Here is a 13,014-nt window from a genome sequence, read left to right on the forward strand (position 1 = left end):
AGACGAGGGGCCACACGGGCCTGCGGGGCGGGGGGGTGCTCCACAGCACATAACCCCCCCCCTCCCCCCGCCAACCTTCTGAGGGCTTAGCGGCAGCTGACAAATTGAGACCTCTCCGTACTGCCTTCTATCAAAGAACCCCAGCAAAGGGCACCTCAGGATTGCTGTGTTTAAGTAACGTGCGAGCGAGCGGCCCAGCTTAGCACAGCCGAGGCTTACAGTCCTTCAGCTGCGCTGAGGTCAAAGTGCCAGTCCGCTGGAAGGCAGCCTGAATGCGCGCGCGGCCAGTCCTGAGCGTGAACGCGGGGAGGAGGACCCAGCGCCGGAAAGCCTGCGGCTGAATCGACGTTGACCGAGTGACAAATTGGCTCCTGATTGTGGCTTTCATTTTGACTCAAGGACCTGGTCAGAGAGCACAGGACCTGCCTCCATGTTGGGAAAATGAATGAATTCATGTTCACTTAATGGGTGCTAGGGGATGGCGAGCTAAAACATGAGTGACACCATTAAATGCTCCTATTATTTTTCCCTGTGCGCATGAATTGCTTTAATGGAACTGCCTAGTTGTTTTGTATTAATTTAATGGAACTCTGGGGCACCTTATTTATCTGTTATTCATTTGTTTATGAGCAGAAAGGAGGGGAGAGGAGGTGCGATTAAAGGAAAATGCCAGAGAGAAAATTAACAAATAATAGCTGCAGTTTTTAACAAGATTTTTTTTAGCGGGAATAATTAAAAGTATATAAGGTTTTTGTGTGTTTGAAGTTTATCAATTGACCCTGACCCCCACCCTACCTCATCCCATATATTTCAGTGTTTCGATTTGACAGTAGTGGTTGGAATAGACCTATGTATTTTATCTGCGATTGAAGTCAATGGGGAAGGAGCCAAAGATTATCTTTGGAGAGCTTCTTTGCATCTTGGGCCTTCAGTATATTTATTTGCTTATCATTTGAATGTCTGTGGTGTGAATTTCATTACATTTGATGTGCTGTTGAATTACTCCGTTGCCAGTGTTCCATTGTCTGTTGTAGCAGTGCCGTCATAAGGCAGCCATTGATTTCGCCCGCTTGTCTGCTTTCCCTCCGTGTGGAAAGAACAGCTGTCTTTATTCACCCCCTCCAGTGAGCTTCCTCACCCCCCCCTCTGGGTTAAATCAAATCCTCTTCCAGGCTCCGCCGGTCAATTTCTCCCATTGATCCTCCATCAGGGTAATTGGGATGGGGGGGTTCTGGGGGGTGAAGGATTCGCTTTACCTGCAGGGCTTCTTCTGTATTTCACCGCGACCGGTGTTTGAGGCCTCCGTGGAACGCCCGTGAGCTAGGAACGCCTGTGTGTGTGTGTGTGTGTGTGTGTGTGTGTGTGTGTGTGTGTGTGTGTGTGTGTGTGTGTGTGTGTGTGTGTGTGTGTGTGTGTGTCTGTGTCTGTGTCTGTGTCTGTGTCTGTGTCTGTGTCTGTGTCTGTGTCTGTGTCTGTGTCTGTGTCTGTGTCTGTGGAGTGCGTTCACATCTCAGTCTCCAGCGCGCTCGGTTAAATCCGTTAAATCTATCGCGGCGGTATTTCTCCCTCCCTCCCTCGCCTCAGTCACTCTCTCTTGCGCTCTGGCAGGCAGTGCAGCGGGCGGCGGAGGGGGGCTGGAGGGGGGCCTTTTGTCTTTTAAATGAAGCTGTCCGTCTCCTCGTACCGAGGCGGACACTGAGGACCCGCTGCCTGTCCTCCCCCGCGCTCCTCACCTCCCGCCCCCCATCGGGAAGGGGGGGGCGGGCGGATACGACACGTTCATCACCCCCGCCAGCCTGCCGCTCCGCCCGACTGCGGCGCGGACCAATGGCGCTCCGTCGGAGGGCGGTCTCCCGCCCCGTCCACCCAATCGCAGGGCCGAGAGCCGGCTTGTTTGCTCACCTCAGAGGAAGCCGTGGTTCTCTGATAGGTGAAGCTTCTCTCGCGTTTATTGTTCCTGTGGTGAACGCTGTAGCAACACCGACCTCCGGATCTAAGGGACCCCCAGCTACCTGCAGCCGACCGTGTGTGACCCCGGGGGGATGGACCCACGCGCGCACATTTTTTTGTGCAGAACTTAAAGTCAAAATGATTTCCCCCCCAATAACTTAGTCTGTTACTGTGTCTTATTTCGTTCGGCAGGAAATGATGGGCAGTTAGCCGCTGTTTACTCGTTCATGAAAGCTATTTTATAGTTAGCATTTCATGTTTTTTATGCTGTACTGAACTGTCAAAACTGAGGTACGCACCGAACCAAGATTTTTGTGCATTGTTCACGCCCCTACCCGTACCAGCTGATTTGACAAGCTCGGGAACCTGCGGAATATGGTTTTCCCGAGCGCAGGTTTGAGGGACGTTTGGTAGGACCTTGAGACAGCGGCCGAAAGCCTGCCAGATTCGCTTGGACCCGCGTCCCCCGGCTGCGTTTGTATTTGAGTTATGACACTATGTCTTCATCGCAGCCGTACGTGTTTAACATGAGCACGGCAGACGGGCAAAAACAAGTCTGAGAAAGGAGGAGGAGGCGGAACGCCGATGTTTATTTTACCCACCGTGCCCCCCCTCCCCTCTCGGCGAAAAATGAATTAAACTCTGGAGCGTCCGGGAATCCAAGGTCAGGTGAAGCTCGCGAAGACGTCGGCGCAGATCGGCTGAGTCTGGACCTTCCCCTCCCGCCCGTCGCCGGGGCGTGCGATAGGTTGTGTGTTTCTGCGCGGGGGCAGATAGCGTGTGACCCGCGTCCCCCCCCGTCCCCCCGTGATGAATGGCGTCGTTACGGCGGAGGTGTGAGATTTAACCGCGCGGCGAGACTCGGCCCTGCTATGCTGCTCCCAGAGTCTTAAGGTGTGGCTCCGGCTCCCGGCCTCTCCTTCGGTTCTGCCTTCTGTCATTATCAGTGCTGGAGAGGACTGTGTGTGTGCGTGTGCGTGTGCGTGTTAATGTGTGTGTGTGTTTGTGTGTGTGACAACATTTCCGCTGGTAAGGTTTTGCCGTGCCGTACATAAAAAATAATATATTTACTGTATATAGCCTATATATTAAATATTTCTGCCTAAATGCGCTTTCAAAACCATACCGTCGCATCCACATATTTACTTTCAAAAAGAGCCTAGGCCGCGCGCTCTGCGCTTGCTCCTTTCTGAGGTGGACGGAAGACTTGCAGCGCGCAAAGGTCTGTCAAAGCGTCACTTTTTTTTCTTCAGCGACCGAAAGACAACGAGAAGGTAGGTAGCGACGCTTCAAATATTACAAAAAATACCATAGTGTTAACCAGTGTTTGAATTGGACCAAAATATGTGCCGCTGCTTACTCCTCAAAACGCACACTGTTTAAAATAAATTAATGTTGGTAATCAAAAGAAGAGTCGGTACTCATATACAAGTCCCGACAGCTCCTGCCCATCTGAAGCACTGGCGTTAACTATCATTCGGTGGCGACAACTGGCGGATCCTAACTCTGTTCGGGCAAGTGCAATGCCTCATGCGGTTGTCTGACAAGTAAAAAATAAGTGTGATAAATATGTAACATTATCTGAAAATAAACAGTGTTTGTTTGAGCCGAAGCGGAACCTGTTCCAGTTGAGCTACGTACGTGCCTACCCTTTTTTTATCTAGAGCTGCTGTTATAATGGTACAATACATCTTTCTTGAGTATCAATTTTGGTTATATAGTCCTCTATTCTTGAAGGTAGAACTTCTAGATGGACAATGTGCTCTTTTAATTGTTCTCATGCCACCATAACTCAAATACAGGCCTATTTTGCTTCAATATTTACAAACAATACAAGGGTTAACAAACCTTTTATGGTTCTAAAGTACATCTAAAACTACTTTTTAGCTCTTGCAAACTGCTATTCCTTGTATCAAGAGCTCGTCAGAGCTGAAAGATAGATGTAGATATTTTTTTAAAACCTTTAAGAAGTCTCAAGAGGTTATGTTTTCATAGTCTTAAACATTTTCACCTTTGCTACACACCCCCCCCCCCGCCCTTCAGACACTCACAACCACACCAAGAGATCAGTTCCACAGGAAACACTGGTGTGTGACTGTATGTCTGTGTGTGTGTGTGAATGTGTATTTTTGTTTCTGTCTGCATGTGTGTTTCCGTTTCTTTCTGTCTGTGTGTTTCTGTTTCTGTCTGTGTCTGTGTCAGTCTGTGTCTCTCTGTGTCCGTGTCAGTCTGTGTCTGTCCGTCGGTGAGTGAGTGTGTGTGTATGTGTCTGTGTCAGTCTGTGTCAGTCTGTGTCTGTGTCAGTCTGTCTGTGTCTGTCTGTGGTGAGTGAGTGTGTGTAGGATGTGGGCTGTGTCAGTCTGTGTCTGTGTCAGTCAGTCTGTCTGTGTCTGTCTGTGGTGAGTGAGTGTGTGTAGGATGTGGGCTGTGTCAGTCTGTGTCTGTGTGTCTGTGTCAGTCTGTCTCTGTCCGTGGTGAGTGAGTGTGTGTAGGATGTGGGCTCTGCATTGCTCTAAGCTTATCAGATGTGGCTGTCTTTAATTGGATGTGTGAGCTGTGCGGGGCTCATGAAAGCCCTCTCTGTATTTATGGAGTGCGGTGTGAGCTTGGAGCAGCATTCCTGAGGACAGCCGAGCGATAAAGCGGACGGGGCAGAGCCGTGGGGGGGGGGGGGTGTCTGAAGGGCAGGACGAGACGGGACGCACCGCCACGGCTCTCCAGCGTCGGGCCCGGTTGCCCGCGGAAACGGGGAGTCGTCCTGCGCGCCCCTCTCCGCAGGTCCCGCCCACAGCGACGCCCTCCCGAATAAACATCCCCCCCCAGCCTTAATCAGGGTTGCGCGGAGTCCCGGCATAGGCCGGGCTACTGTACACAGCCTACAGACGGGCCCGCTGAACAAACTGCTAGTTTCACTTCCCCCCCCAACAGCAGAGCAGGAAACCCAACACACAGAGGCCCTTCTGCTCTTCCCTGCTGACTGTGGAGCTCTGTTCTGTCGGCGCCCAACAGAGCCCTCTTTTTGTTTTTGTTTTGTTCTTAGCGCCCCGTTGAGTCACACCGGCTGAACCGGGTAGCCAGACTGCGGTCAGCTCCCCCGCGCCCGGGGACGCCGCCGTATTTAACACCGGCACGCACATTTCACACCGCTGCGCGTACTCAGCCCCCATGCGCCGCGCTCGCTGGCGAAGGCGCTCGATGCTGTCTGACCGACTCGTACAGATCGGCTCCCTCTGCTTCATGAACCCGGCCGTCACCGCTCGCCGCCGCTCCGGTAATTAATAATGCAGCCCTCCCTCCATCGAACTGCTGAATGCCGTCTGTGGGGCTGCCCCCTGGGAGAGAGAGACAGTGAGAGAGTGTAGGGGAGAGAGAGAGAGATGGAGAAAGAGAGTGTGTTACTGTGTGTCATGAGAGAGAGTGTGTGTGTGTGTGTGTGTGTGTGTTTCTGTGTGACATGAGACACGATGTGTTATGAGACCGAGAGAGTGTGTGTTGCTGTATGTTATGAGAGAGACAGAGTGTGTGTTGCTGCATGTTATGAGAGAGAGAGTGTGTGTTGCTGTGTGTTATGAGAGAGAGAGAGAGAGAGAGAGACAGAGTGTGTGTTGCTGCGTGTTATGAGAGAGCGAGTGTGTGTGTGTGTGTGTGTATGTGCGTGCGTGCGTGTTTTTGTTTGCCATGCCTGCTTGGGGTCACATCGCTGTATCCCCAAAGCATGTAAACAGCATTCAACCACTTCTGCTGTACCCCTCCTCTGTGTGAGCTCCCCCCCCCGCCCTCGCCCTCACTCATCCCCCCTTTTCTCTGCCTGTCTGTTTGAGTGGCGTCCGGGGTCACCAGTATGAAAGCGTGCGTCAGCGCCCGGCTGCCTGAGACCCAGCGTATTAAATATGACGGGTGAGCGACAGGTCACTTGTAGCTCTTTAGCAGATTCGCTCATCACCAGCCCCCCCCCCCCATGCCGGCAGCTCCCGGGGTACGGAGCGGCCCGCACGTACACCGGTTCCTCCGTCCGTCTTTCGATCGGTCGGCCCCGCCTCCCCGGTGCCAGTCAGGGGGACGCACGTGCGCCCTCTCTTCTCGCCAGCGATCTCGGCAGGGTCGGAATCGGACGGCTACCGGGAAATGACGTGCCCGGCAGCGAGCGGACGAACACGAGGACGATGAGCGGGAAGGCTGCTCGCTCGTCTGGGCAGAACAGTTGAGCTACGGCTGCCCGTCGCGGTCAGACTGACCCAGATTCCGCCCGTCACCGCAACATGTCTCTGTGGAAGGTAACGAGGCAGGCCGCTGGTGTGGATGGGAATGACGGTTGTGGGGAGGGAAGGGGGAGTTGGCGGGCGGGGCGGGGGGGGGGGTGTAGATGAGTGATGAGAGTGTCTGTCAAAGTGCCTGTTTAAGTCATCTCAAGTGTGAAATAATAATTTATTTTTTTTGGGAAATGAAAGTATGTATCCTCAGAATAAGGAATATCCTCTGAATAATGAATAATGGATCTTCTTCACCAAGTCATTTCCCATTTTAAAATTCATATGCTGAATGATAAACATGGAAGTTAATAAAAAATAAGACACGCTGTCTGTGTGGAGTAACCGTCATGGTTGGCTTCCATTCATGCGGATTTGATATCCGAAGCGGCTGGGCTGAGAGCAGTAAGTGCGGGGTTGGGACGCAGCTGGTGGATTAACGGTGCTGTCCAAGCACATGTTTTAGGTGGGAGTTGAGCAGAATGGTTGGGTCCCGGGGGGGGCGTTAGGGTGGTTTTGGCAGGGGGGCAGGCTCCACGTATCCAGTCCGTTACTGGCTCGCCCAGTCCATTTCCCTGTCGGGGGGGCTTGAGGGGGTATCTGAAGCGGGGGTGGGAGCACGGGGGAACTCCGGGTGTCCCCAGGGGGGGAGCAGAGGAGCGCGTAGATTCGGGAGGAGGCCGGCGCAGGCTGGTATCCGGCCAGCCAGGGACGTTCCAGGAATCCAGAGCGCTTCTCGAGCCCCGCGCCACGGCGTCCGCCGGAGAAAAATGATTTAAAACGCGCCAGTTCAACATTCGCATTCTTCAGCCTCCCGAACGCAAGCAAGGCGGGGAGGAGCCAGGAAGCCGTGCTCCATGGGAGACTGAGTATCCCGCTCCGTATGTCAACTTTCTCCTGTTCCAGGATCACGCGGCTGCGTGTGCGTGCACTAACGTACGCGGTGCGTGCGCCACAACCGTTCAATGGAAATTCACCCATCCGCCCCCGTCCCCTTCCCCTGGTTATTTAAGGGATCGTTACGGAAGCCAACTCCCTGCACTACAAAGATATTCTTTGTAAATATACACGTTTGTACACACACCACCCGGGACACTAGACTGCCATGCTAATATTTAGACTTTCTGCTACTGCCTTATAACTCACTATAAACCCACAGAAACCACTTGTCTGCTCCGGCCCTACAAGAGCCCTCTATACGGTTGCCAGAGGTGATGCAAGTTCAGTTACCATAGAGGCTCCGCCTCCCTCTGAGGTGATGTGTGTTCTGCAGTAGAACCTTCTGGAAGGAAATCAATGAGCCTTTGCCTCTGGTCTCAAAGACTGTTCCATGATTCTCATGTCTGAAGTCGGTGTGCAACAGCCAAGGGCTGTATCAACAAACAGCGCTGTGTTTTCAGAGCGCTCTGAAAGCCGTTTTTGTCCCCCGCCAAATTAAAATTTCGATTTACGGAAATATTTAGTTTACCTCAGATTAGCTAGCCTGAAGCCCCCCGAGGAGATTCACATCGTTAAGTCTGAAGGGGTGGATTTATGGGGGAATTATCCTGAAGTATTTCCAAACTTCTGTTCCTCTTTGTTCTGAGATTAATGTTCTCTGAAGAATTTTCCTACACCACAAGTACTGGGCTGAATGTGTTCTGAACACATTTTAATGTCAAAATGCCGTCATTTTCACTGACATGGCTGTTGAATGTTCCTGTGTCAGCCTGCTCTGGGCTCTGCTACTGTCGGTTGTTCTGGTTTCCCACTTGTCTGGTTTAGAAGTAGTGTATGCAGTGTTTATGGGGTTTCCTCTTTACCGTGAAACTACATTCAGGTTAAACCAGCAGTTCCCTACAAGACACTATTGTGTAGAGTAGATGGTCAGCAAATGGTGATATAAGGGAGGATTATTACTAAGAGGAAATTTTAGAACAGTTATGTGCAATTACACATTTTCAAAAGGATTTATTTAAAAATGTAAAATATAAAAACCACAGGCACACGAAACTTGTGCAAACAGGTAGGCCTACATATTACACTGCAAATCATTTCTATGAATCCATTGAAGTGAGGCTGACTGTTTCATGCTAAAATGTTTTCTTGCATGGTATCCTGGCCCTCATCAAAATGAACAGAAAATGTTGCATCCGTATGTAGGTCGATCTCATTATTCCTTTTTCATTTGTGTAGACATTCCTCCTATTGGTCTGTAGTTTTGTTAGTCATGGTGTATGAGCAGCTATATGGAATACTGTAACCAGCTTCGCCGGAGTCAAACATAAAGGTAGCATTGGAAGACCCGAGCTCTTTTTGAATGTTCATGTGAAAGCATTTGGATTCAGCGTTTGAAGGCGGTAAATCACTGTCAGATGTCTTGCTGCCTGCTTGACTCGCGATGCATTGAAGTGACTAGTTAAAGGATCAGGCGGAACCCTTTTGAAGTTTGATGAACTGAAGGGAGTCGAGTCGGCGGTCGATTATTTTGGGCTTTCCGCTTGAAGCCGCGCCGTGGATTACGGTTTGCCGCAGGTGAACTCGGTGGGGAGGGAATGAAGGTTCAAAGGACCGCACGCCACATTCCGCCGCACCGCGCGTCGGGCCTCTCCGGCACCCGCCCCCGTCGTGCGTCTGTCGCCTGTCGTCACGCGCTTTCGTTGAAGAAGCTCCGTTTTTCAAAGTTAAAATTAGACGCTTGTTTTCCTGCCGTGTCGATGTCTTAAGTGGACAACGTTTGTGTTTGTGTTCCCAGCCGTCCTCTTGCCTTGCCTCCAGAGACCTGGATCGACAAGCTGCCCCCCTCCCCACCCCCCCAGTTTCCTCAAAAGATCGATTCACAGCAGGTAGGGCATCCTGAGTACTTCCTAAACGAGCTTCCAGTAGTTTTTAGAACTGGAAACGCGTTTGAAACTGTGATTTGAGTTTTTCTTCTTTGCTTTTTCTCAAATGTTCAGTCTCCCAAGAACATCGAACACATCATCATTTGATACGGAACCAATTAAATACTCTCAAAAAGTGCAAACCCCGCCTTCTGGTTATATTGGCAGACTCAGTTACACCAGGCAAGATCAACAGAGCACAGAAAAGTTTGACCCAGGTCTGGTGTTTAAGAATCGATCCAATGAATGAATTCATAATTAATAATTGAGCAATTCCGGGCTTGTTTGATTGAGGTCCAAACGGAGAGGGAGGAAACTACAGATGAAGAGGTTCTGTCCTGCGGGCCCCTGTAAGCTTGTGTGGGACACTGGGCCCTTACAGTAGGGGCCATGTGACGGCCCGTTCCGAGCGTAGGTCCGCGGGAGGCTTTCACCCGGAGGCCTCAGCCCGTCGCCAAGGCGACCGCGTCAACAAAGCGCTTTCATCCGCTGCTTTTCAGGCCCTTTCAGCGTCATGAAAGAGGAGCTCTTCATGAAACGGAAAATGCGTCGAGGGGTCTAATGTATGCAGGGACGTGCATGCACTGAATAACCGCGCTCCAGAAACAGCAGCTTGCAGAGAGCTGCATCGGTGCCATTTAGAAAATGCCGAGGTCTGTGTCGCAGGCATGCATCCATAGCATACTCATTCCACATAATATATTATTTGCATTCAAATCTGTTTGTGTAGTTACTATATTGCAGTGGTATCCAACTTTGTTCCTGGAGATCTACCATCCGGTAGGTTTTCATTGCTACCATAATTTGGCACACCTGATTCTACTAAATAGCCGCTCAAGAAGCTCTCTAGCTGTTGAATGAAGCGTGTTTGTTAGGGTTGGAGTGAAAACCTACAGGGTGGTAGAAGCGGGAATCACATTGAGAATTTAGCATTTCTATATTTTAAGCATTTACCAGATGCTCTCTTCCAGACTGACTTGAACTTTAGTACAGTATTCATTTACACAGCTGTGTACGTACTGAAGCAATTCAGGTTAAGCATTTTGCAGCGGTGCCTTACCTGGGTATCGAACCTGCAACCTCTGGGTAGCAGGCCCAGTTCTGTGAACATTATACTGAACTGCTGCCCCAGTTTGTTTTGGGATTTTCCACGGTTTTCTATTTCGAGCCGCACCGCTGCCCCACAGAGAGCGCTGGAGCCAGTTGGAGCCCAACTGTACCCGGTGGTACCACAGGCCCACAGGCATTCATTTAAACTACGGTCTTTAAATAAATCCCCACACCCTATTCTCTCCACCCGAACGACTCGCCGGCCCGAGCGACGGACCTCGGCGTTCATGGTGCGTTCGCTGTTGCGTCATAAACACCAGGACCTGGAAAAAGAGCCGCTCGTTTTGCGTCGGTGTAGTTCGCGCATTCTTTCTGACAGCGCTTGCATTCCTGCCCGTCCCATAATCAGCTCCTAAAAACGGCAGGCTGTAATTTGGGGAGAGGGCCTGGCTCCTCGCCCGCCGCTGCGGGGACACGTTGGCCGCCACGCCTCTCCCGGGAGACCCGACCGCCGCTCGCTCGCCGGCCTCGGCTTCCTGCCGCTCCGTTTCGCCGCGTCCGCTCTGTTTCGGCCGTTTGCAAGGCTCTTTCCCAAGATGAATTAAAAAAGACATTTTCTTGCGGTTGACGGCTCTTCTTCCTCGTTTCGGTTTGTTTGTGGAGACGCTTTAATCCGATGAGCCGTTTAAAAGTACCCCAAGGCCGGTCTGGTACACTGCGGTCTTTGTCTAACGAGTTCAATCACAGCTGTGTTGAAAAGTGCAATAACTTTTCTTTTTGCTTGTGGGGTTAGTGGTGTTTCTCCTACCCACTGGGGATTCTGTATTTATCATCTGAAGATTGACTCACCTGCCCATTTCCCTTAGACTCTGGAAAATGTTAATTTGACAGGATTAATTAGCTGGTGTGTGATTAGTGATTTGCATTTCAGGAAAGGCTGTGTGCAGTGATTTCTCAAACCACAGTGAATCATATATTATAAATCCATTCACCTGGAGCATAAGAACAAAAGATTTGGAGATGATTGCATTCGATATATGGCCTCAGGGTCTAATCTACATATCAAACCCTGTATGGCCCGCTGCTGCTGCTCGGCCTGTCCCATTGGCCCTGTTCAATAGCCGTGTTTTGGGAAATGCGCACGCAACACACGCTCGGACATGCAATGCGCTTCCTGTGTATGCTTCTACGCTGGTGTGCTGGCGCAGGGCCTAGAATGCTGTAATCTTATGGATGGATAACAAACAATACGTATAGGAATTCTGCAGAAATGGTTGAGTCCATTTTTTGTTGTGCTGCAGTAACAGGACGAAAGCAAACTCGGTGCAGCCATGATGCCCGTTCCCACCGGCCTCCCTACGTGGAACCTTCCGGCGTGTCACATCTGTGTTTTCAGCTCGTCCCGATTGGCTCAGCAGCAACCACCTGCTGGAAGAGGGGGTGTTTAAATTTGATATGTGTTGGTGTCTACTGCCTCCAACCCCCCCCCCCCGCCGTCCCCCCTTCCCCTACAGCAGTCCAGCTATTTGCAATGCAGGTGAAACCCTACGCTGTTCAAGTGAGGACGCTCATGCTAAAGAGCACGGGCTGCTGCAGGTGTGCTGTTCAGAGGGAAGAGTGCCACCTACTGGTAGTGTAATCCATGCGTGGTCACCCCGCAGACAAAGAAACAGCAAACGGCTCTATAAGTGGGGAATCTCTGAAATGAGTTAGTTTTTTTTGCACTTTTTCAGGTGAAGAGTGATTCTGTGATGTTACTAAAACTAGCTTCCTTGCCTAGCCTACATCATCTAGGCTATTTGGGGTGGGGGACAGTCTCTGGATCTCACCCCCCCCCCCCCAGGCCTAAGGGACTGTCTGAGTCTGGTATGCGAGAGCGTGTCACACACGTCTTTTTGTTTGGAGGGCAGTGCACTCGCCCTCCGTCCGCCTCCACACCTCCCTCCACCCGCCGCTCCGCTCCTCCTCTCACGGCTCACGAGGGTCCGTCCGTCGCCGGGGGGAGTCGCGGGCGAAGGCAGCCCGCTGTTTAATTAATAATTGAGCCCTTCCCCGCCTCCGCTGGTTACCGGGGGGCGCTCGAGTGGAATGGGGAACGAGGAGAGGACGGCCGCGAGTGCCCCCACCCCCCCCCGTGATCGTCTCTCAGAGCCGTGGCTGGAAAAGGCCAGAGGAGGAGCAGGTGGCCTGGTGCCTGCCTTTTTAATGGTGGGGTCTGGCCCTTCAGTTATTCATCTGTGTTAAGAGGACTGCACCCCCTCCCCCCCCACCCCCCCAGTGACTTTCACGTCCCCCCCACCGCCCATAAATCCCCAACGCTGGCCGCCACAGAGGCGACCGCCAGACCGCTAACTCGCAGCGAGAGGTCCGTCTAGAAGGCCGTGCTCGTCCACAGATAATCATCAGAGGACAATGAGGGGATTGGAGACAGCGTGACGCGGTGACCTGGAAGCGCTCTGTGCAGAGTCAGCATCCTGGTAAAAGCCCTACCCTGTGCTCTGTGTCATCTTCAGAAGCAGCCGTTGCCCTTACTGATGAATGAACTGGCATATCTGGTATGACTTTTATTGTTTTTTTTTGGTAAATGTACCATGTAAAATGGCGTGGGAGCATACTGCACCTGGAAGTGCTGGTGGTATGTCAAGTGTGCGCTTGAGACTGTAAAGGGCTGGTGAAGGACGCGAAACGAGGGACCGTGGGACTTTTTGGGGGACTTCCCAGGGTTTTTGGAGTTGTTCCGAACGAGGCGAGGGTTGTGAACGGTTGACATTCCCGAAACACCGGGAGCGGTCAACCAGATGCCGGCTCCGAACGTTATTTAGACGGCTCGGACGACGGTCGGAGTTTTAAATGGAAGCCAGCGCAACGCCCTTTAAATATCAGGACGGGCACAATAGCATAGTTTG

The 13,014-nt window shown here is 51.7% G+C and overlaps 1 protein-coding gene across 5 annotated transcripts in view; it reads left to right on the forward strand.

The window, feature by feature from the left end:
• LOC135237867 (plexin-B1-like) overlaps positions 1–13,014 on the forward strand; it is an 81,401-nt gene that overhangs the window by 36,203 nt on the left and 32,184 nt on the right. For 2 of the 5 annotated variants that reach the window (XM_064305392.1, XM_064305393.1), the window contains exon 3: positions 8,932–9,022. The exons of the other annotated variants lie outside the window; for them this stretch is intronic. The gene's annotated coding sequence lies outside the window, so the exon portion shown is untranslated. The remainder of the gene's footprint in view (positions 1–8,931; positions 9,023–13,014) is intronic. 5 annotated transcript variants of the gene reach the window in all.

Source organism: Anguilla rostrata, chromosome 13, assembly GCF_018555375.3.
Source record: "Anguilla rostrata isolate EN2019 chromosome 13, ASM1855537v3, whole genome shotgun sequence".
Classification (NCBI taxonomy): domain Eukaryota; kingdom Metazoa; phylum Chordata; class Actinopteri; order Anguilliformes; family Anguillidae; genus Anguilla; species Anguilla rostrata.